This window comes from Sinocyclocheilus grahami, unplaced genomic scaffold, assembly GCF_001515645.1.
Source record: "Sinocyclocheilus grahami isolate Dianchi unplaced genomic scaffold, SAMN03320097.WGS_v1.1 scaffold1038.1, whole genome shotgun sequence".
Taxonomy (NCBI): domain Eukaryota; kingdom Metazoa; phylum Chordata; class Actinopteri; order Cypriniformes; family Cyprinidae; genus Sinocyclocheilus; species Sinocyclocheilus grahami.
The window spans coordinates 136,203-158,200 of record NW_015506217.1 but is presented as its reverse complement, the minus strand read 5'-3'; the positions used below and the strand labels follow the sequence as shown (position 1 = coordinate 158,200).

Genomic DNA, 21,998 nt, shown 5'->3' with positions numbered 1-21,998 from the left:
GCAGGTATGGGTTGCGGGCCGGGGGGTGAATCTACAGCATTCTCAGTCTGTTTAGAGTGATTGTTACTGAATCCCTGTACAGCATATTATTCCTTCAGAACATGGTACTTCAGAAATCATTATAATATGCTGATTTGGCGCTCAAGTAACATTTCTTATTATCAATTCTGAAAACTGATTTTTCAGGATCCTTTGGTGAATACAAAAGTTAACTGAATAAAATATTTTTTTTAATAAAAAATCTTTCTGAACTTTTAAACGGCAGTGTAAACTCGGTATGTTTCTCACAAAGATAGTGAATGACTTGGTCCCACTTTATATTAAGTGGCCTTAACTACTATATGTACTTATGTTTTATTTAATATTTAATACATTGCAGTGCACTTATCCTGTACATTGATGTTTTTACATTGTACTCATATTTAAAAAAATACCTGCATGTAAATACATCTGTAATTCATTTCTGTAATTACATTTATAATTACACTGTTGACCCATCCCTTATACCTTAACCCACCCTTAAACCTACTCATACCACCAAACCTGTCTCTAACCTTACCCATATCCCACTCATTTGCAATACAATATGAACACAATAAGTACATTGTACTTATTTTTGATGTAAATACATAGTAGTTAAAATAATTAAATTAATATAAAGTGGGACCAATGACTTTATCTGACTTGTAATATAACTCACAAGTCATATAAAAGACTTATGATACTTTTTTATCCTTTTTTAATCTTGGCAATATAAATCATCATCCACTTTCACTCTATAGAAAAGAGCAGCATGAACATTCTGCTTAATATGTCATTTTGTGAACAATTAAACTAATTCAGCTTTAGAATGAGTTTATAACTTTGTCTTTGGGTGAATTGTTCTTTTAAGGGTTAATAAGTTAGCATTTGATGAGTCTCTACATTTCAAACAACCTGTCAGACCTGCACTCCTCCATTTGCTTCTCAACATGGGAACTGTTCTGAATGCATTAAAGCATCTGTGTAGGCAGTGAAAGTCTCAGACGTGTGGGCAGCCATTCGATTAACCTCACAGAGGATGCCCTGCCTTCTTACACTGCAGGTAGCATGTTCGGTACGTAAATCATCGGGTCCAAGTTTGTAACTCCCTTATTAACTGTTCATTTAAATCAGCAGTATCTGGCGGCACTGCTTTCTCTTTAATGATGTTTTTAATTAACACAGAAAGAAGGGGCCATCTTCTCTGTAAAATTTGTTTGGAGGGATGTTGCTGAAGTAAAGGCTAAAGGACAATGAGAGATGACAGGCCATTTAGCTGTCTGATGGTGTACACGGATCAAGGACTTTACAGTTCATGTCCTTTTATGACAGAAATCACCTTTGTCAAGAGGAACTAATGCACTTCTGTTAAGAGTACTCAAAAATCAGATAGAGATGTTGCTCACCATGTAGATAGGATTTGCCAGGCTTAAAGTGATAGTTCAGCTAAAAACTAAAAGCCTGTCATCATTTATTCACCCACTTTTTGTTTCAAATTTGTATGACATCTCTGTCTGTTGAATAAAAGGAAAAAATCTGTGCTGATTTTTTTATTCTATACAATTTCAGTGAATGAGAACCAAAGCTTTAAAGCTTTGTTCCATGGAAGAAACAAAAACATAGTTTACAACAACATGAGGGTGAATAAATGACAGAATGTTCGTTTTCAGCTGAACTATCCTTTAAGAAAACTTGCATGAAACTAGGGCTGTATGTCAGGCTAGCTTGAATGATTTCTGTGAGGTTTAGGAAAATGTTTTTGGCCTTCTATCCGCCCTGGCCAGAACATCCGCAGGGAAACATGTGGTAGTTAGTGATTGATTTGAAGAGCAAACTGTGTAGCTGGAGCCAAGTTCAAGTGGGAGCCCGTAGGGGCGTCCTTGGATGCTCACACACACTGACCACCAGCTTGCGGATTGTCAGTGCCCAGACCCTCCTCTGAAAAACATTCTTACAACTACTTACAGAACTGATGTGGTTTGTGTATTTCTAGCTATATGATGGATAGTAAAGCAATGTTCAGAATTCAAGTTGTATCAATAGTTGTAGCATACAGTTACATCAAGAAATGGTTTTGAATGGTTTCAGAACTCAAAACTTTCTTGTTAGTTTAAAAACAGCTTATATTGAAGCCAATCTGCCAAAATGACAGGTTGTGGAGTGTGCCACTTTATGATGTAATAGTGTGGCTAAACACCGCCTCCGCAGAAGAAGATCACCTGCTTCTACATCACTGCCTGTTTAGCCCTGCCCACCGATTTGACATGTACTGATATGTACTCTATGAAGGATGTAGGCTGCCAAACATGCACAAATGTTAAGGCCCGTTCACATCAAGGACGATAACTATAAAAATAACGATAAAGATATAGTTCTAAAAATCGTCCTCAATACCATATAACTATAACTGTTACGGGGCGAACGAGACGTGAGACGTGCAGATCCATCTACTGGGTTTTATTAGACAGAGACGTGGTCATAACAGGCATGGGTCAAACAATGGCAAACAGGTACTGTATATTGAGGGCAAGACACAAGAGTAGTCCAGTAAACGGGCGTGGTTGATCTCCGGCGAATGTAATCCTGAGGGCGAGGCAAACGGGGAATCCACAAGACGAGCTAGAGTCCAGGCGAGGTGCAAACACAGTCCGAAACAGCAAGGCAAAGGGTAATTCCAGAATAGGCTATAAACTTCAGGGCAGGCAGAGATCAGACAAATCGAGATAACAGGCAAGGATCAAGACACGGGTAAACAGACTAAGAACAAGGCTATACTAGATTCTGAAACTTGGAATGGCTCCATAAAGTACCTATCACTAGATGAGAGATAAACACTAAACAATACTCGGCATTGAATGGTGGTGTGAGACTGATTTATATACTGTGTGTTATTGGTAGCAGCTGTGTGTGATTGGTTTCAGATAAGCTTGTGATTAGTGCAATGGAGCATGGGAAATGTAGTCCAGGGTGACAGGTAACAGTTTGTGTAGTGCGAGAGTCAATGTAACAGAAGGGTGACCTCTGGTGGCAATTGAACGGAAGTCCATGGACAGGATTCGTGACAATAACGATAAAGGCACAGAGAAATTATATAGTTGGAATCACTTTCAGAATGATTTGTTTTCTAGCTGATAAATGATAAAAACATTGACACCCAATCAGAATCCTGTTATAACGAGCTCGATAATTTAAAGGGGCCATATGATGCTTTTTTTAAAGATCATTATTTTGTGTATTTGGTGTAACAGAATATGTTGACATGCTTTAATGTTAAAAAAACACATTATTTTTCAAATACTGTACATTATGTATAGTACATAATACAGTATTATGTACAGTATTATGTACTAATACAATTTGATGTGCTTTTTATTTGCCCATTCCATTTCCTAAAGGCCATGCCAGTAGGCTTGTTCCAGGGCTTCTCCTTCTCAATTCACGATGATGTTAAAATATATTAATAGAGTCCCTGTGGTTTGATTCCTGCATAAAAAAGACTTGAACAACCACCATTGTGCCCTTGAACAAGCCATATATGACCCTGATGTTCTGTTAAGATTTCTCTTTCTTTATGTGTGAGTTCCCCAAGACCTCAGTTCTCTAAAAAAAAAAAATGATGTGCGAGAACTTTCTTCAGTTAAACAAAGAAAAAACCGAAGTCATTGCATTTGGAAACAAAGATGAAGTTCTGAAGGTGAATGCATACCTTGACTCTAGGGGTCTAACAACTAAAAATCAAGTCAGGAGTCTTGGTGTGATTCTGGAGACAGACCTTAGTTTCAGTAGTCATGTCAAAGCTGTAACTAAATCAGCATACTATCATCTCAAAAACATTGCAAGAATTAGATGTTTTGTTTCCAGTCAAGAATTGGAGAAACTTGTTCATGCCTTTAGCACCAGCAGGGTGGACTATTGTAATGGTATTCTCACCGGCCTTCACAAGAAGACCATTAGACAGCTGCCGCTCATCCAGAACGCTGCTACCAGAATTCTGAGTAGAACCAGAAAATCTGAGTATATCACACCAATCCTCAGGTCCTTACACTGGCTTCCAGTTATATTTAGGATTGATTTTAAAGTACTTTTACTCGTTTATAAATCACTCAATGGCCTAGGACCTAAATACATAGCAGATATGTTCACTGAATATAAACCTAACAGACCACTCAGATCATTAGGATCAAGTCAGTTAGAAATACCAAGGGTTCACACAAAACAGGGGGAGTCCGCTTTTAGTTATTATGCCTCCCGCAGTTGGAATCAGCTTCCAGAGGAGATCAAATGTGCTAAAACATTAGTCACATTTAAATGCAGACTCAAAACTCATCTGTTTAGCTGTGCATTTATTGAATGAGCACTGTGCAATGTCCGAACTGATTGCCCTATATTTTATGTATAATAATTTTCTATTCTTAACTGTTTTAAATTCATTTTAAACCTCTTAAATCAAATTTTAAATCATTTTCAAAGTTTTTAAATTCCTTGTTTTATTGTTGTGATTATGTTTTTATAATTATTTTCTTTTCTTTTAAGTAAAACACTTTGAATTACCATTGTGTATGAAATGTGCTATATAAATAAATTTGCCTTGCCTAATAACTGATATGGCAATATATTGTGCATCCCTTAAAAGAATAGTAGATTAATAGAACATTTAAGCAATAAGTTAGGGGGTGCCATTTTATATTATGAATAGCTATGGCTCAATATACACTTTAATAGTTGTTATAAAAGCCAGAAATTCAATATTGGTGCATACTAATTAATGTTATGGTTTTAAATGAAGAACTCCAGCTCACATGCCTCAGATGTTGGAAGACTAAACATAATTAGATTAAAAAAAAATCTCTTCTTTCCCCAGTACTTTCTTTGTACTTCTTACACACTAAAAAATGCTGGGTTGTTTCAACCCAATGTTGGGTCAAATATGGACTAACCCAACTGTTGGGTTACATTTTTAAATTAGCTTTTTAACCCAACCGTTGGGTTAGTCCATATTTGACCCAACATTGTGTTGAAACAACCCAGCATTTTTTAGAGTGTACCTTTATGTCAAGGTCAAGTACACTGAAGCACAAAATCATTAACAAACAAACAAAAAATCCTCAAGCTTGGCCTAGTTTTCTTCTTCTGTACAGCGTATCTTTAGTTGGGTTTGTGGAAGCTGATCTTACTGTAATTTGGTCCCAGTGGACCAAGATGCTTTGCCAAGCCGCCCACACAGCATCATTCCCTTTCAAGCCTGGGCCGTATCTCCCCACCGAATAATTGAACTCATTTGCACTATTGTAGTCTCAGCATATATCAGTATTCTCCTTAATTTCCTCAATCCCAGAAATATCTTTCCTGCTGAGACCCCTTCATTATTTACAGTATCAGCCAAATAACTTCAAAGATGGAGGTTTTTATATATTCGCCCTGTCAGGCGGCTCGACTTACCCTAATGTTTTCCTCTTATCTTATGAAGGGTGTATTAATCTTGTTCCCAGTGTGCCTCGCTCACCTGTGCACGGCTAGATTATAAATGAGAATTATGTGAACGAGATTGTTTATCATGGTGATCTCTGCTTTCTCAGGCAGACCAGCTCTATTGAGATGTGGGTGGACTGCATGGACAACATCACCCAGCCTGAGAGGATAAAGCTCTCTGCCCTGGCGCTCATGGTGCTTTTACCATCTGACAGCAGGTTCGTCATTATATAAACACCTGCAGGATCTTCCTATCACATTTACATGCAAATGTCTGAAGCTTATATAGCAGAAGTCATCAGCAAGTTGTACAAGTGATAATATTTATATAAATCATAATTTTATTTTCACAAAATTACTTTGTAATGATGACCCGCCGGGAGAAATGGCTTGTTAGTTTTAGCCACGTCAGTAGTTTGGATGTCAGCGATATTACGAGTCATTTACATTTTCACACCTCAAAATTCAGTTTTTTGAACTGCTGATATAATAGACCAAGCACAAATAGCAACACCTGTAGCAACATATATTAGAGTAATGGCAGCCAGTATACACAAGCAATATTAATTATAAACTTTGCCAAAATGGAGTGATTCTCCACATTTTTTTCAATGACCCTGGTTCTAGAAATATTTTCCTCATTTATTTTCTCTATAGGCATTTTTTTATTAAATCCTCAATAAACAAGGAATAGCTAAGCTATGTAAAAAATTTAAGCTAGGAACCAAACCATCTAGAGAAGAAACACATTATACACTTTGATTTGAAGCATAGAAGTATTTGAGAATCAGAGAAAAAGACAAAGGAACAAAACGGTATACTTGTCTTTTTTGAGGGAAAGAGGTACTCATCCTTTGATGCATTGCAAAGAAATTTATTCGGAAACAATTGTTCGATCTGTAATTTGACTATGAAGCATAAGTCATGATGAAGATTCCACAGAATCTCAGCGCTCATAGAAGGTTTGTTTTGAAAGGTTAAAAATAAACACTACAAAAAATGTCCACTTATTTCAACTTAAAAACATCATGTAACATGTAACACAAACAGTGTTAAAATAGCTTAACTTATTTTGATGAGTTAAAGTAATATAAAAACTTAAGTTGCCATGACTTACTGATCATTTAATTTTTTTATAGTGTACAGGAAAAATTAAGTTTTGGGATCTTTATGGGATTATTGCTTTCAGGGAAAATTCAGTAACTGACTGTCAGTATAGGGACCAATTCTCACTATTAACTGGTTGCTTATTAGCATGCCTATTATTAACATCTTGGCCGTTTATTAGTACTTATAAAGCACATATTCTGCATGACCATATTCTATATCCTTAATCCTACCAATGCCTAAACTTAACAACCTACTACTAATAAAGTGTTAATAAGCCGCAAATTAGGAGTTTATTGAGGCAAAAGTCATAGTTAATGGTTTATTAATAGCAAGAATTGGACCTTAAAATGAAGTGTGACCGGAAATTCAGTCATTTCAATAGGAATCCACACAATATGGAATTTCTCATGAGAGTGAAAGATTAGGCCACACAAATTTTGCAACAGATTGAAGATGATCACACAGATTCGTCCTGTTGATCAACAGAAAGCTGCTTGGTTTGAAAGTGAGCAGTGCTTTCTATATTGCTACACTATTGACAGTAGATAAACTGTTTTTGCTCATGACATTTCACAAATTGAACTTCACACCATTAGTCTTAAACATATACTGTAATAGCAAGATTATCCCAAGTTTAAGAGCAACAGTAAAATGTGGTCATATAAAACTAATTTGTTTGATAATTTTGTTGGTTTTTTGAACTTGATTTTAAGTGGGAAAACGCCTAACCCTTGTACACAACTGTGGGGTGTTTTGTAGCTTGTTTGCTCTCAATGGTTATACTTTCTCATAAAATTGATTCAATTGTGAACAATGGTAAAAATAAGGATCTCTGCAGACTTACACATTTTCTTGAGTTACTTTTCTTTTCAATCTCTACAACTTTGAATACATGATTCTGGCAGCAACGTTGACACTCAAAATCACATCATTAAGAGATGCACCCGTTTACCTCCACAGCACACATAATGTAGTGAATGGCAATAACAGTACACAATGAGGTGGTCATTTGCATGATTATCTTTTCTAGGAAACAGTGTCAATCATCCTGCACTGCAGACATAACATATTGTTATTCCTTGTGGCACAGTGATTAACAAGATATATTTAAATTTCATGTCAAACAGGTTGCTGACCCTTGCCACCTTAAAGACCAGACCATCGCAGCAGGTCTGTTGTCAACTTAAAGACAAAAACCATAAGATTGATCTTATGGGTCTTTGTTCTATGAGATAAATAATGGCATTAATACCAAAGTCCTTCGTTGTCAGTTTTCCTCCCACCCAAAGCAGTGATTAACTGGCAACAATGACAGCTCCATCATAGCCTTGTTTTCCTTCTGCAGTTTTCAGGGATTTGCCGTGATATACAGGAGAGGCCTGAGTCTTGAGGGAGAGTGGGATAGTCATGCATTATCATGCTTGTAGAGACAGCCTGGATCCGTGAGCCATATCTCTGAGCCTCAGTCTCAGAGATGTTGTTTTCTCCATTATTGCCACATCTTGCCTTCTGCTCAAATCCAATCCAGTGTCAGTCTTTTCCATTACTTTTTTGGGGAAGGGCTGCGCAGTTATTACATAACCATTATTACTGTTAAGGCTGCTACAATTTAACTGGTCAAGAAAAAATTTAATTCCAAAAATATTTATAATATTTTAGAGATACTGTCAAATGATTTTGCATAGTGTGTGTTTTTTGCAGCATTTTAATGCAAAAAGGCATCCATTCAATACTGGAAAAAATACCCAAAAAGTATATATATATATGAAGAGTTTGGTTCCAAAACGCTATAAATCCATTTTGATTCATTTGAGTAAAAATGTGTTTTCTTTACCAAGAAAGTGGCAAGATGAAAACTCATGAAAGACTTCAAACTTTCACATAGCATCTTTAGGTTATAATAACATTAAAAATTCAAATCCAGATTTTGATTTTCAAAGATTTATTATAAAATGTTATACTTTTTTCCCCAAAATGCAATAAATCCATTGAATCAATATAAAAGTTATTTTTCATATTGAAACTGTTGAAAATAACACAACATAGTAAGTTGATCCACATATGACAGCCTCTGAACTTGGTCAATACTAATCTTATCTACAGGCACTGGACTAGATAGTCATGCATTATCATGCTTGTAGAGACAGCCTGGATCCGTGAGCCATATCTCTGAGCCTCAGTCTCAGAGATGTTGTTTTCTCCATTATTGCCACATCTTGCCTTCTGCTCAAATCCAATCCAGTGTCAGTCTTTTCCATTACTTTTTTGGGGAAGGGCTGCGCAGTTATTACATAACCATTATTACTGTTAAGGCTGCTACAATTTAACTAGTCAAGAAAAAATTTAATTCCAAAAATATTTATAATATTTTAGAGATACTGTCAAATGATTTTGCATAGTGTGTGTTTTTTGCAGCATTTTAATGCAAAAGGCATCCATTCAATACTGGAAAAAATACACAAAAAGTATATATATATATATGAAGAGTTTGGTTCCAAAACGCTATAAATCCATTTTGATTCATTTGAGTAAAAATGTGTTTTCTTTACCAAGAAAGTGGCAAGATGAAAACTCATGAAAGACTTCAAACTTTCACATAGCATCTTTAGGTTATAATAACATTAAAAATTCAAATCCAGATTTTGATTTTCAAAGATTTATTATAAAATGTTATACTTTTTTCCCCAAAATGCAATAAATCCATTGAATCAATATAAAAGTTATTTTTCATATTGAAACTGTTGAAAATAACACAACATAGTAAGTTGATCCACATATGACAGCCTCTGAACTTGGTCAATACTAATCTTATATACAGGCACTGGACTAAAAATACATTCAGTCAGTAATCGCTCCCAAAATGAATTCAACAGGTTATCTTGTTAATACTATAAATTAATTACAACAATAAAAGAAAATTTCATCATGAACATACATGAACAACAATATCACATTACACGACAGAAATTCCAAAATGACATTTCCCTTACATTCAACTTCCAAAAGTGCATTCATTTTTGCCATGTTACATTCATTTAGTTGACTAGTGCTATAGCCTACGCTGTATTAACAAAAACATTAATGGCATTAATAAAAACACTTACACTGACAAGCTACGCAATATCACGTTCATAATCGAATGTGACTCATCTGCGATTATGAACGTGATATAGCAGTGATCTGTGGCTCTGTTTATTAAATGCACCATCTGAAAGCACGTGATGGAGATTTACTGTTCACAGAACCGGCTTTACTGACGAGATGGGCATGACAATCACATGCGATTTATCGTGCAGCCCTAATTTTTTTGTTGATCAAAAAAGTACAAAATAGATGAGGAAAACTAGGAAGCTGGGTGTATTCAAAGCGCCGCCATTACTGTCGACAGTGTGTGGATGGTGCGCTGTGATTGGTTGAGAGGATATATCGCATTCTGCAGAAAAGGGAGACTGGCGTTTGTCGCGGTTTGGAAAAAAAGGGAGAAAACATGACAGAATAACTCGGCGGATATCGCATTTTGCGTAAAATTAAAAATTGACTTTTCAATACTGACCAGATACAATACTGATTTTGGCCGAAACTCAGAATTTCTTTAAAAAAAATGCCGTTTATCGCGTTTTGGAACCAAACTCTTCATATAAATAAATATTTATTTTCTATGAATCAACTTTAAGAATTGTGATTGCAATATCAAGAGCAATAATCAACAGTGTTGATATTTGTCATAATTGTGGAGCTCTATTTCAGGAGCATTTTTTACTAATTAAAAATTATGCTGCTGTGAGTCATCATTTATGTCAAATGCTTAAATTAAATGCATTTATTAACACATTCAATCAGAATAATTAGATTTGAAAATTATTGCCTATAAATCAGTTTTTAGATGAAGAGTATTAAGCATCATAAAATTGAACACCGATGCCTAAGCAAACAACAACACAAAGGCCTTAGGTGGAATTTTTTTTATAGAAATATGCTACCATTCAAACTTTGAGTCAGTTTTGTTTTTAGAAGAAAAATAACAAATTAATACTTTAATTCAGCAAGGATGCATTAAATTCATTAAATTCATAAAGTCAAAAGTGACAGTAAAGATATTAATAATAAACTTTCCATCAAAGAACCCTGAAAAACAATGTATCTTTGTTTCCACAAAAATTGTTTTTAAAATGATGACTTCTGATCATGTGAAACTGAAGCCTGGAGTAATTGTGTTTTTGTTTTCTAAAACTGGAGGGATGTTTGCCCTTAATTTCACCTTAAGTTTCTGACCCTGATCTAGGATTTTTCCTGTCTGGTGTGGCTTAAATTGCCATTTTAATGACTGTGGTATTACAATATTGCAATATACAAACTTATTTTAAAGAGGAATTGTGCTCTGCAGTCAACAATCATCCTTATTCAGATGCTTTTTCGTCTCTCTTTGGATTCGTGTGACTTGAACGGCGCAGAGAAAATTATGAAAGCAGACCCTGAAAGAATATTTATCGGCGCCGAGAGGCTTGCATGAAATGAGGCCCAGCATATTAATTTTCACAGGCATTCAGGGTGCTTTGAATGGCATTTTCTGATCCTGCCATTACTATTCTATTTGCTGTGTTCTGACACCCTCTGAATAAACACCTGTGGGCTCACAGCAATGCCCAAGGCACTGAATGTTTCTTCTCTGAGGTGCAATACGTCACAAATAATTTCACCCCGTAATGAAGTATAACCGCAGTGATGACAGCAATGAAGCGATACAGATTTGTCTCTGCTTCAGTCATTTGGAGAGCGCAGAATAAACAGATGATGATAATGATCTCCGCACATACAGCCAGGCCAAAAAAGGAAGAGGTATATGCAGATTGGGTCTTGGTTTTTACACATGTACAAACAGAACCATTCAGAGTGTTTTCAACCAGCTGCCTTTGGAATAATGATGTTGGAGTTTGCCAGAATGTTTAGACAGTTTAGAGCAAGCTGCTTGCTTGATTACAATTGGAATACATATTCAAAAGAAAGCCAAGTGGAATACATGATGTAGACGGTGTCAGGAGTGGGGATGTAGGGATGCGAGGACTCAATGGTGCAGAGAATGGGCTCTTTATTAATAATAAAATCAAACAAAACAACAACAAAAACTACCCCATGGGGGGGGAACAGGCTGGCATTTGTAAGCCTGGACAGGACAGGACAAGGCAGGGCAGGACACAACCAGGGTTGACACGAGAACATTCGACGACAAACTGGCACGGGACTGCAAACACAAGGAGAACAAATGAGGAGGGTAACGAGGGCAACACAGGTTGTGCAAATTAACCAATAATCAGGTAACAAGATGGGTGGGGTTAAGACAATTGACATGAGAGCACATGGCACACAGGAAACAAGGACAAAAGCCATGTGCTCACACAAAACAACACAAGCACATGGCCAGCAAAACAATCACAAGCCATGTGCTTGAACAAAACAAGACACAAACACGCAGCTAATGAGAATACTCATAAGCCGCGTTCACACAAGACATGACAACATGAAAGCATGCAGCCAATGAAAAACACAAGCTGCGTGCTACACAGCACAAGACATAACATGACATGAAAGCACGCAGCCGAAAACACAAGCTGCATGCAACAACACAAGACAACAAGAGCACACGGCCGAACACGAACCGCGTGCTACACAAGACACAACACACGCAGACAGAAGAGCACACGGCCCAAGCGAACGTGAGACCGCATGCTCCCACAACAAGACAGAGCATGGAGCGCGAGTGTCCGAACCCCCGACACGAAACCGAAACTCAAGACATGAGTTCCGGGATCTGCACACTATGCTCCAACATGAAACAAGGAAACAGGACACACAGACGAGAGCACACGGCTCGAGCACTCTAATTGGCTTTTCATATATTCTAATATATGCTTAGCATGACACATTTTGAATTATTTAAAACTTTTTTCAGTCATCAGTTTTGAATGGCGAGCCATATGCAATACTGAGAATGTTACTTTTATGTATTAAAAATGAATGAGGGTGCAGATAAAATTAAATGAGCACCTCATTTTGAATTAAGGAAACACTCAGTTCCTCAGTGCCAGAGTGCAGATGGGTGATAGGGAGGCACACGTCATATCTCAATCGTAATTTCATACCACCCGTCTTTCATTCCTGACCAATTTATTGTTATTAAGTCATATCGGCTGTATCCCTCTCCCTTAGCAGCTTCAGTACCTCATCATCTTCCTCTATTTCACCAAAGCAGAGATGTGATTGCTGCTTCAGAAACGGTATTGACTAGTTCATTTCACCAAGCAGTGTTTTTGAGATTTAGAACTGACCCTCCTTATCTGGCTTTTCATTGAATGCTGCATGTGAGCAGATCCGAGGTGGAGAAAGAATCGTCACAGGGTTCTAAGTGGACAGTCGAGGGATCTCGTGTGTTTCGGCTCTGAGTGACGAATGAACCAATTTGTATCAGACATCGGGGGGTTATATTGAAGAACGTGATGGAAAGGGCCAAACACAGGAAATTTGGCCCAGCCACATATTATAGAAGAAAAATGTGCTGGGAATGTCAAGACCATAGGATGTTTTCATCTTTAAAGGGATAGTTCACCAAGAAATGACAATTATGTAATTGTTTACTCATATTCGTGTCCTGTATTTCTTCTGTGGAATAGAAAAAGGAGATATTTATAGCTATGAGTTGAATTACTGAAATAAATTAACTTTTCCACGACATTCTAATTTATTGAGATGCACCTGTATATGACTGCTAAAGTTTAACAGATGGCAAAAATTCCAGCATTAAAGGTTTCTATTTACAATGTTTTTTGCTTTGAACAATGTAACACAAGATAAATCCATTCAATGCTGCTGAAAAGTATTTTAATGTATATTCGATTAATCAGCATTAATAATTGCAATAACAATATTAAGAGCAATAACCAACTATTTTGATATTTGTGTTTTGTCAGTACTTTTATGTGTAAGTAATTTCACTTGGCAAAAGGGTGTTGACAGTCTTAAAGACCCTAAAAAACTGAAAAAGCTAAAGAAAAAAACCCAACAACATCCTAATCTAATTACATTGTTTCTCACACAAAACTGTCGTATGGCTTCAGAAGACACAAGTCGTATGAATCAGGGTTATTATCAATAATTAAAATTAAAATTAAATCAAAATAAAGCTAAAATACAGTATAAATAATGAAAAATGTATTTCAGTTAGCTGGCGACATTTCTAATTTTTGTTTAGTTTTAATTGAAGGACTAAAATCACCAACTGGAAGCAATTAAAACTAAACTGAATTTAAAACGAATTAAAAATTGAAAATAACCTAAGTAGTTATATTAAAACTAAGTAAAAAAAACCCTTGGTGTTTGCCAAGTTGCTTGTCTTCAGACAAAACGGTAATTGGCTTTTCATATATTCTAATATATGCTTAGCATGACACATTTTGAATTATTTAAAACTTTTTTCAGTTATCAGTTTTGAATGGCGAGCCATATGCAATACTGAGAATGTTACTTTTATGTATTAAAAATGAATGAGGGTGCAGATAAAATTAAATGAGCACCTCATTTTGAATTAAGGAAACACTCAGTTCCTCAGTGCCAGAGTGCAGATGGGTGATAGGGAGGCACACGTCATATCTCAATCGTAATTTCATACCACCCGTCTTTCATTCCTGACCAATTTATTGTTATTAAGTCATATCGGCTGTATCCCTCTCCCTTAGCAGCTTCAGTACCTCATCATCTTCCTCTATTTCACCAAAGCAGAGATGTGATTGCTGCTTCAGAAACGGTATTGACTAGTTCATTTCACCAAGCAGTGTTTTTGAGATTTAGAACTGACCCTCCTTATCTGGCTTTTCATTGAATGCTGCATGTGAGCAGATCCGAGGTGGAGAAAGAATCGTCACAGGGTTCTAAGTGGACAGTCGAGGGATCTCGTGTGTTTCGGCTCTGAGTGACGAATGAACCAATTTGTATCAGACATTGGGGGGTTATATTGAAGACCGTGATGGAAAGGGCCAAACACAGGAAATTTGGCCCAGCCACATATTATAGAAGAAAAATGTGCTGGGAATGTCAAGACCATAGGATGTTTTCATCTTTAAAGGGATAGTTCACCAAGAAATGACAATTATGTCATTGTTTACTCATATTCGTGTCCTGTATTTCTTCTGTGGAATAGAAAAAGGAGATATTTATAGCTGAATGTCTGATATTTTAGATCCAATGGAAGTGAATGGTAACCACAGCTGTTAAGCAATATTTTCAGTGAATAATGATTCAAATTTCAGATACATTGTTTCTCACACAAAACTGTCGTATGGCTTCAGAAGACACAAGTCGTATGAATCAGGGTTATTATCAATAATTAAAATTAAAATTAAATCAAAATAAAGCTAAAATACAGTATAAATAATGAAAAATGTATTTCAGTTAGCTGGCGACATTTCTCATTTTGTTTAGTTTTAATTGAAGGACTAAAATCACCAACTGGAAGCAGTTCATTCTCTGAATAACGTTTTCCTCTGCAATAATTTTTCAGCATGATCCAGGACAAGTTCTGTGGGATCATTAACATCAGCGTGGAAGCGCTGCACGATGTTATGACGGAAGACCCTGAGACGGCTACCTTCAAGGAGTAAGTTTGATTCTCTCTTTTTGATGACACTTCTCCTCCATAAAGGCATTTTGTCTGCCTAATGAGCTGGAAAATGATGGACAAGGGCACACACTGTCATGGCAGGGTATTTCATGAAACAAATTCTTAGCATTAGGAGAAGTGAAGTATAAATAATGAAAAATGTATTTCAGTTAGCTGGCGACATTTCTCATTTTGTTTAGTTTTAATTGAAGGACTAAAATCACCAACTGGAAGCAATTAAAACTAAACTGAATTTAAAACGAATTAAAAATTGAAAATAATCTTAGTTATATTAAAACTAAGTAAAAAAAAAAAAAAAAAGAATAAAACAAAGTACAAATAAAAGCAAATTCAAAATGTTGATACAAAATATATATGAATAATACTAAAATAGCATGTTGATTTTTATTTTTTATTTTAATTTTTTTGCTTGACAGCCAGTGGTCACCATTCACTTTCACCATATAGATTACAGCAGCTCAGACATTGGTCTAAACTTCTCCATTTTTGTTTCACAGAAGTAAGTCATATAGTATGTGTTTGGAATGGCATGATGGTTGTAAATGATGACAAAAGTTAAATTTTTAAATCAGCTATGTCAAACATATGGCTTCAATGCTGTGAAATGGAGAGACTGTCCTTCATAAAGTGCTAACTGTTGCCATGTCACAGAAAGCTTAAAGAACTGCTGCATTAAGGGTTTAATCTAATGAATACCTTCACATTTATTGGCAATAACTGCTTCAGATAATATATGTGATCTAATGTTCAGGTCGGTCCCTTGAGTGTAGTTCAGATTTGAACAGTCAGTCAGACTGAATATTTCTCTTAAGCTTTTGATTGTTCCCTTGCAGAAAGGGTTTGTGAGTGCAAGCTATTTCCAGGCTAAAAAGGTTTTTTTGGGGGGTTTTTTCAGACAGAAAATCTTAATACCCATGGGTAGGGATGTCGAGAGTACAGGTGCTTTTGCTACCAACTCGATGCGAAAACTTAAAAAAAAAAAAAAAATAGTAACAATAGCAGTCTTTCTAAAGTTTAGCTAGTCGAGGAACAACTGTACCCACGTTCTGTCACACTGACATGTGACTGCTTTTGAACGCTCATATGCGTATTTACCCACATGCAAAGACATTCTTTGTTGAAATAGCCATTTTGGTGTGGTAAAAATGTTTAACTGAGAAATAATTGTTTTTATTTCGTTTGTTTACTTTTTAACTAAAGTAATATTTTGAATAGTATTATTTTAAACTGATCTTGAGTATTGTGAAATTCCACTTTCTTTGCTTTCGACTACTAAAATTACCACCATGACATCCCTTCTCACAAGCTTGTGAAGACACCTTAAAACATCTTTCTGTCACAGTGCTTTCAGAGTGTGAATGATGGGACGTTGTGTTCATTCTCTGAATAACGTTTTCCTCTGCAATAATTTTTCAGCATGATCCAGGACAAGTTCTGTGGGATCATTAACATCAGCGTGGAAGCGCTGCACGATGTTATGACGGAAGACCCTGAGACGGCTACCTTCAAGGAGTAAGTTTGATTCTCTTGATGACACTTCTCCTCTATAAAGGCATTTTGTCTGCCTAATGAGCTGGAAAATGATGGACAAGGGCACACACTGTCATGGCAGGGTATTTCATGAAACAAATTCTTAGCATTAGGAGAAGTGATTGTGATCTATGTCAGTGTTTTCTGCCTTCTTGTTACACATTATATAGTATCAAACCATGAAAATTATTTAAACACACCAATGTAAAGGTATATATATATATGTATATGTATATATGTTTGTGTGTGTAAATATATAAATGTATATATATAGACTTCAAATCCAAAAGCCTCTAAGTGCCATCTGAAATTTTCTTCTAAAAAAAATAGCATTTTTATCAGGCTCCTATGTTTATGTTCAGTTATTTCACTTTAATGGCAACGAAAAGGTCCTGTTCATTGCCAATAAAGTGAAATAACTGAAAATGCAAATTTTAGAAGAAAATTTCAGACGGCACTTAGAGGCTTTTGCATTTGAAGTCTTTATATACAGTGGGTACGGAAAGTATTCAGACCCCCTTACATTTTTCACTCTTTGTTATATTGCAGCCATTTGCTAAAATCATTTAAGTTAAATTTTTTTCCTCATTAATGTACACACAGCAAAAAAAAAAAAAAAAAAGAATAAAACAAAGTACAAATAAAAGCAAATTCAAAATGTTGATACAAAATATATATAAATAATACTAAAATAGCATGTTGATTTTTATTTTTTATTTTAATTTTTTTGCTTGACAGCCAGTGGTCACCATTCACTTTCACCATATAGATTACAGCAGCTCAGACATTGGTCTAAACTTCTCCATTTTTGTTTCACAGAAGTAAGTCATATAGTATGTGTTTGGAATGGCATGATGGTTGTAAATGATGACAAAAGTTAAATTTTTAAATCAGCTATGTCAAACATATGGCTTCAATGCTGTGAAATGGAGAGACTGTCCTTCATAAAGTGCTAACTGTTGCCATGTCACAGAAAGCTTAAAGAACTGCTGCATTAAGGGTTTAATCTAATGAATACCTTCACATTTATTGGCAATAACTGCTTCAGATAATATATGTGATCTAATGTTCAGGTCGGTCCCTTGAGTGTAGTTCAGATTTGAACAGTCAGTCAGACTGAATATTTCTCTTAAGCTTTTGATTGTTCCCTTGCAGAAAGGGTTTGTGAGTGCAAGCCATTTCCAGGATAAAAAGCCTTTTTTTTTCCAGACTGAAAATCTTAATACCCACGGGTTCGAATGTCAAAAGTACAGGTGCTTTTCTACCAACTCACTGTGAAAACTTGAAAAAAAAAAGAAGTAACAATAGCAGTCTTTCTAAAGTTTAGCTAGTCGAGGAACAACTGTACCCACGTTCTGTCACACTGACATGTGACTGCTTTTGAACGCTCATATGCGTATTTACCCACATGCAAAGACATTCTTTGTTGAAATAGCCATTTTGGTGTGGTAAAAATGTTTAACTGAGAAATAATTGTTTTTATTTCGTTTGTTTACTTTTTAACTAAAGTAATATTTTGAATAGTATTATTTTAAACTGATCTTGAGTATTGTGAAATTCCACTTTCTTTGCTTTCGACTACTAAAATTACCACCATGACATCCCTTCTCACAAGCTTGTGAAGACACCTTAAAACATCTTTCTGTCACAGTGCTTTCAGAGTGTGAATGATGGGACGTTGTGTTCATTCTCTGAATAACGTTTTCCTCTGCAATAATTTTTCAGCATGATCCAGGACAAGTTCTGTGGGATCATTAACATCAGCGTGGAAGCGCTGCACGATGTTATGACGGAAGACCCTGAGACGGCTACCTTCAAGGAGTAAGTTTGATTCTCTTGATGACACTTCTCCTCTATAAAGGCATTTTGTCTGCCTAATGAGCTGGAAAATGATGGACAAGGGCACACACTGTCATGGCAGGGTATTTCATGAAACAAATTCTTAGCATTAGGAGAAGTGATTGTGATCTATGTCAGTGTTTTCTGCCTTCTTGTTACACATTATATATTAAATATATAAATTATATATATTAAATATATCTATTTACATTTACATGCAGTCATTTAGCAGACGCTTTTATCTAAAGTGACTTACAAATGAGGACAATAGAAGCAATCAAAAACCAACAAAATAGCGATGAAATGCAAGTGCTATGACAAGTCTCAGTTAGCCAAACACAGTAAACGTAGCAAAGTGTTTTTTATGTAGTAAAAAGAAAACATGTAGATAGAATAGAAAGAGAATATGGAATGATAGTGGTAGGTCTTTTTATAATAAATAAAAGTAGATTGAATAGAAAAAGAATATGGAAAGCTAGTGTTAGAAGCCTCTTTTTAAATAAAAAGAAAACAAATAGATAAAATAGAATTACAATAGAGTGCTAGAGTTAGAGGGTCAAAAATCTCCTTGTTTTAAGATTTTAATTGTGTACATTTTTATGAAATTATATTGTATATATATTATATAAAAATGTATAAAAGATATAAAAATCCCACACAGTATATACATGCAATATTACATGTGTATGTTTATGTAGTCTACACACACACATACACATAATAATTATAATAATATATATTTCTATGGTTATAAATTTGATTAATATAAGATTTTATTATATAATGTTATTCTGCAATTATATATTAATTAATTTAATTGTTTTAAAAATATTTTAAACTTAAATTTTGATGTGGATGCTTGCATATAATTCTATTCTGTAATATGACTAATGAAATTAATTGTATTTTAATTATATTTAACAAATCATTAAAGTTAAATTTATAGTTATGTTTCTCTCTCTCTTAATGTCTATCTATATATTAATTAATTAAGAATACAAAAAATGAATTAATTTATAACATAGAATTTTTTATCCATAATGTTATTCTGCAGTTATGTATTAATAAAAACATTTTTTTATATATTTTACTAATTTTAATTAGCTATATACTGTATATGTTGATGCTTGTTTATAATTCTATTCTGTAATAAGACTAATAAAATGTATTGTATTTTAATTATATTTAACAAATTATTATGTTTCTCTCTCTTTTTCGATCTATCTATATCTATCTAATGATATTAATTAATTACTAATAAGAATTGTACAAATAATTAATAATGAATTTATAATATAGAATTCATATGAATTTGGTATGCCACATCAGAAAACAGTATGTTGGTTTGTATATATAGGTTTGGGTTGTATGTATGCTGGTCATGAAATGTGCATGATACTGCGAAGCAACCAATATTTCATGACTTCAAGATATGGTGCTATACCCTTAAGTTCACCTCCTGAGGCATTTTATCATTTCCAGGCAGGATGGACACAACCTGCCTCATACATACTTCAGTGGGGTGTCAAAAGAGTATTCATAAATGGAGTGAGAGATTACACAGCTGCTGGAGAACAGGGAAAAGTGGCACATTTTAGAAATGATGTGTTACATGAATGTAATTTCTCTACTTTGCACTCGCTCTTTTTACACACACACAAACATGCTCACATGCCTCACGACCTTACACACTCTCTCTGGCTGCCTGTCCTCTAGCTGCATGCTGATGAGCCACATTGAAGAGCCAAAGCTGACAGATGATGAGGAACCCCCAACAGAACAGGACAAGAGGAGGAAACTGGTGAGTGTTTTACCCTGTGCTCAAAGGTCACAGATGTTACACGCTCCTATCGATGACACATGCCACCAAAATGCTGTTATTTGTGAGATATAGCGGATGCTGATATAGTACATTCAAACTGATTCAACTAATTGAATTCACTGCATTGCTACTTCAGTTCACAAACCAACAGGTCAAAAAGTGTTTAATGTAACCTATAATGTAATCCTACCTAACATATAGGGGGTTAAAGGTTCAAATTCTTCATGTGTCGCTATGGTTCTGGCACAGTAAATATTTTGTATGCATTAATATAGGTGAAGATTAATCAGTTAGATTGATTTGAGGCCAGTATCAATAAAAACTGGTATTTTAACACTATAATCTAGACTGTATGTTTGCAGTTTCTTGCAGCAACGTTAATACATTAACTAGCATTAATTAACAATGAGCAATACAGTATTTATAATCTTTGTTAATGTTAGATCATTGTTTGTTCATGTCAGCTCAGGCCCATTAAATATTAACAGACACAGCTTTTGATTTAAATAATGTTTTAGTAAATGCTGGAATAAACAGTAAGTAAGATTATTACATTCTCTAGGAGTATTTGCAATTGTTAGTTTATTGTTAAAAATGTAGGTATCTAATGTTAACAAATGTGAAGTGTTACCACTTGTTTGATTAGATGAACCTTGGTAGAAAAGTACCAACTCATGGGCGGCAAACTGTGTGGTTTGTTTTTGTGTTTTTCTTCTTTTTTTAAGAGAACCGTCTCACCAGAAGTGTTTAGATAAAAACAATAGTGAGAGAATAAAATGTCATTGCAGTGTTTTGGAGAGGATTGTCGTGAAATCTCAGTCTGTCTTTTCCTAATGTTATTTTTGTGTGACACCCACATGAGCATGTTTCAGCTGAGTGGCGCTTCTGATAGAAAATCTGCCAACAACAATAGCTTTCAAACAGCCACTGAAAATGAGCAAATGTACTATGTGAAGTGCAGTAGTTCAAAAGAATGTTCGAGCGGTTTTAAGTGAGTAATTTCTCTTAATTGTCTTTATGATGAAACGGTCCTGGTGGTATTTGATACTTTCAACTGGTAGCTGGTTTGAAATGAAGCACATTTTTGTGTTTGTAAGTCGCAACCTTTACTCAGTGGTCTTATGCAGTGTTTCTTTGCTAGAGAATGAAGTGGGATGAACCTCAATACAAGAGTACTCTAAAATGACAGCGGTGACTAATCAAAACACAATTGACTTTTTTTTCTACAAAACATTCTGTAAAAGTATGTACACAGCGACTCGTTTTTAATTGAATACAGTGCTGCTGTTGACGATACCTTGCTTTTGCAAACTACAGTTTGCATCATCAATACTATAACTGGTTATGTGTAGCCTGGAGCCAAAGAGTTCACAGCATCACAATGCAGATGCTATTAGACTTTGTGTCTAAAAAAAAAAAATAATAAAAAAAAACGCAATGTAGTGGAATAAAAAAAGAGATGCTTTTTTTATATATATATATATATATATATATATATATATATATATATATATATATATATATATATATTGACTTTAT

The 21,998-nt window shown here is 35.1% G+C and overlaps 1 pseudogene; it reads left to right on the top strand.

The window, feature by feature from the left end:
- The window catches only part of LOC107565983 (importin-11-like), a 185,769-nt pseudogene that overhangs the window by 136,551 nt on the left and 27,220 nt on the right, over positions 1–21,998 (top strand).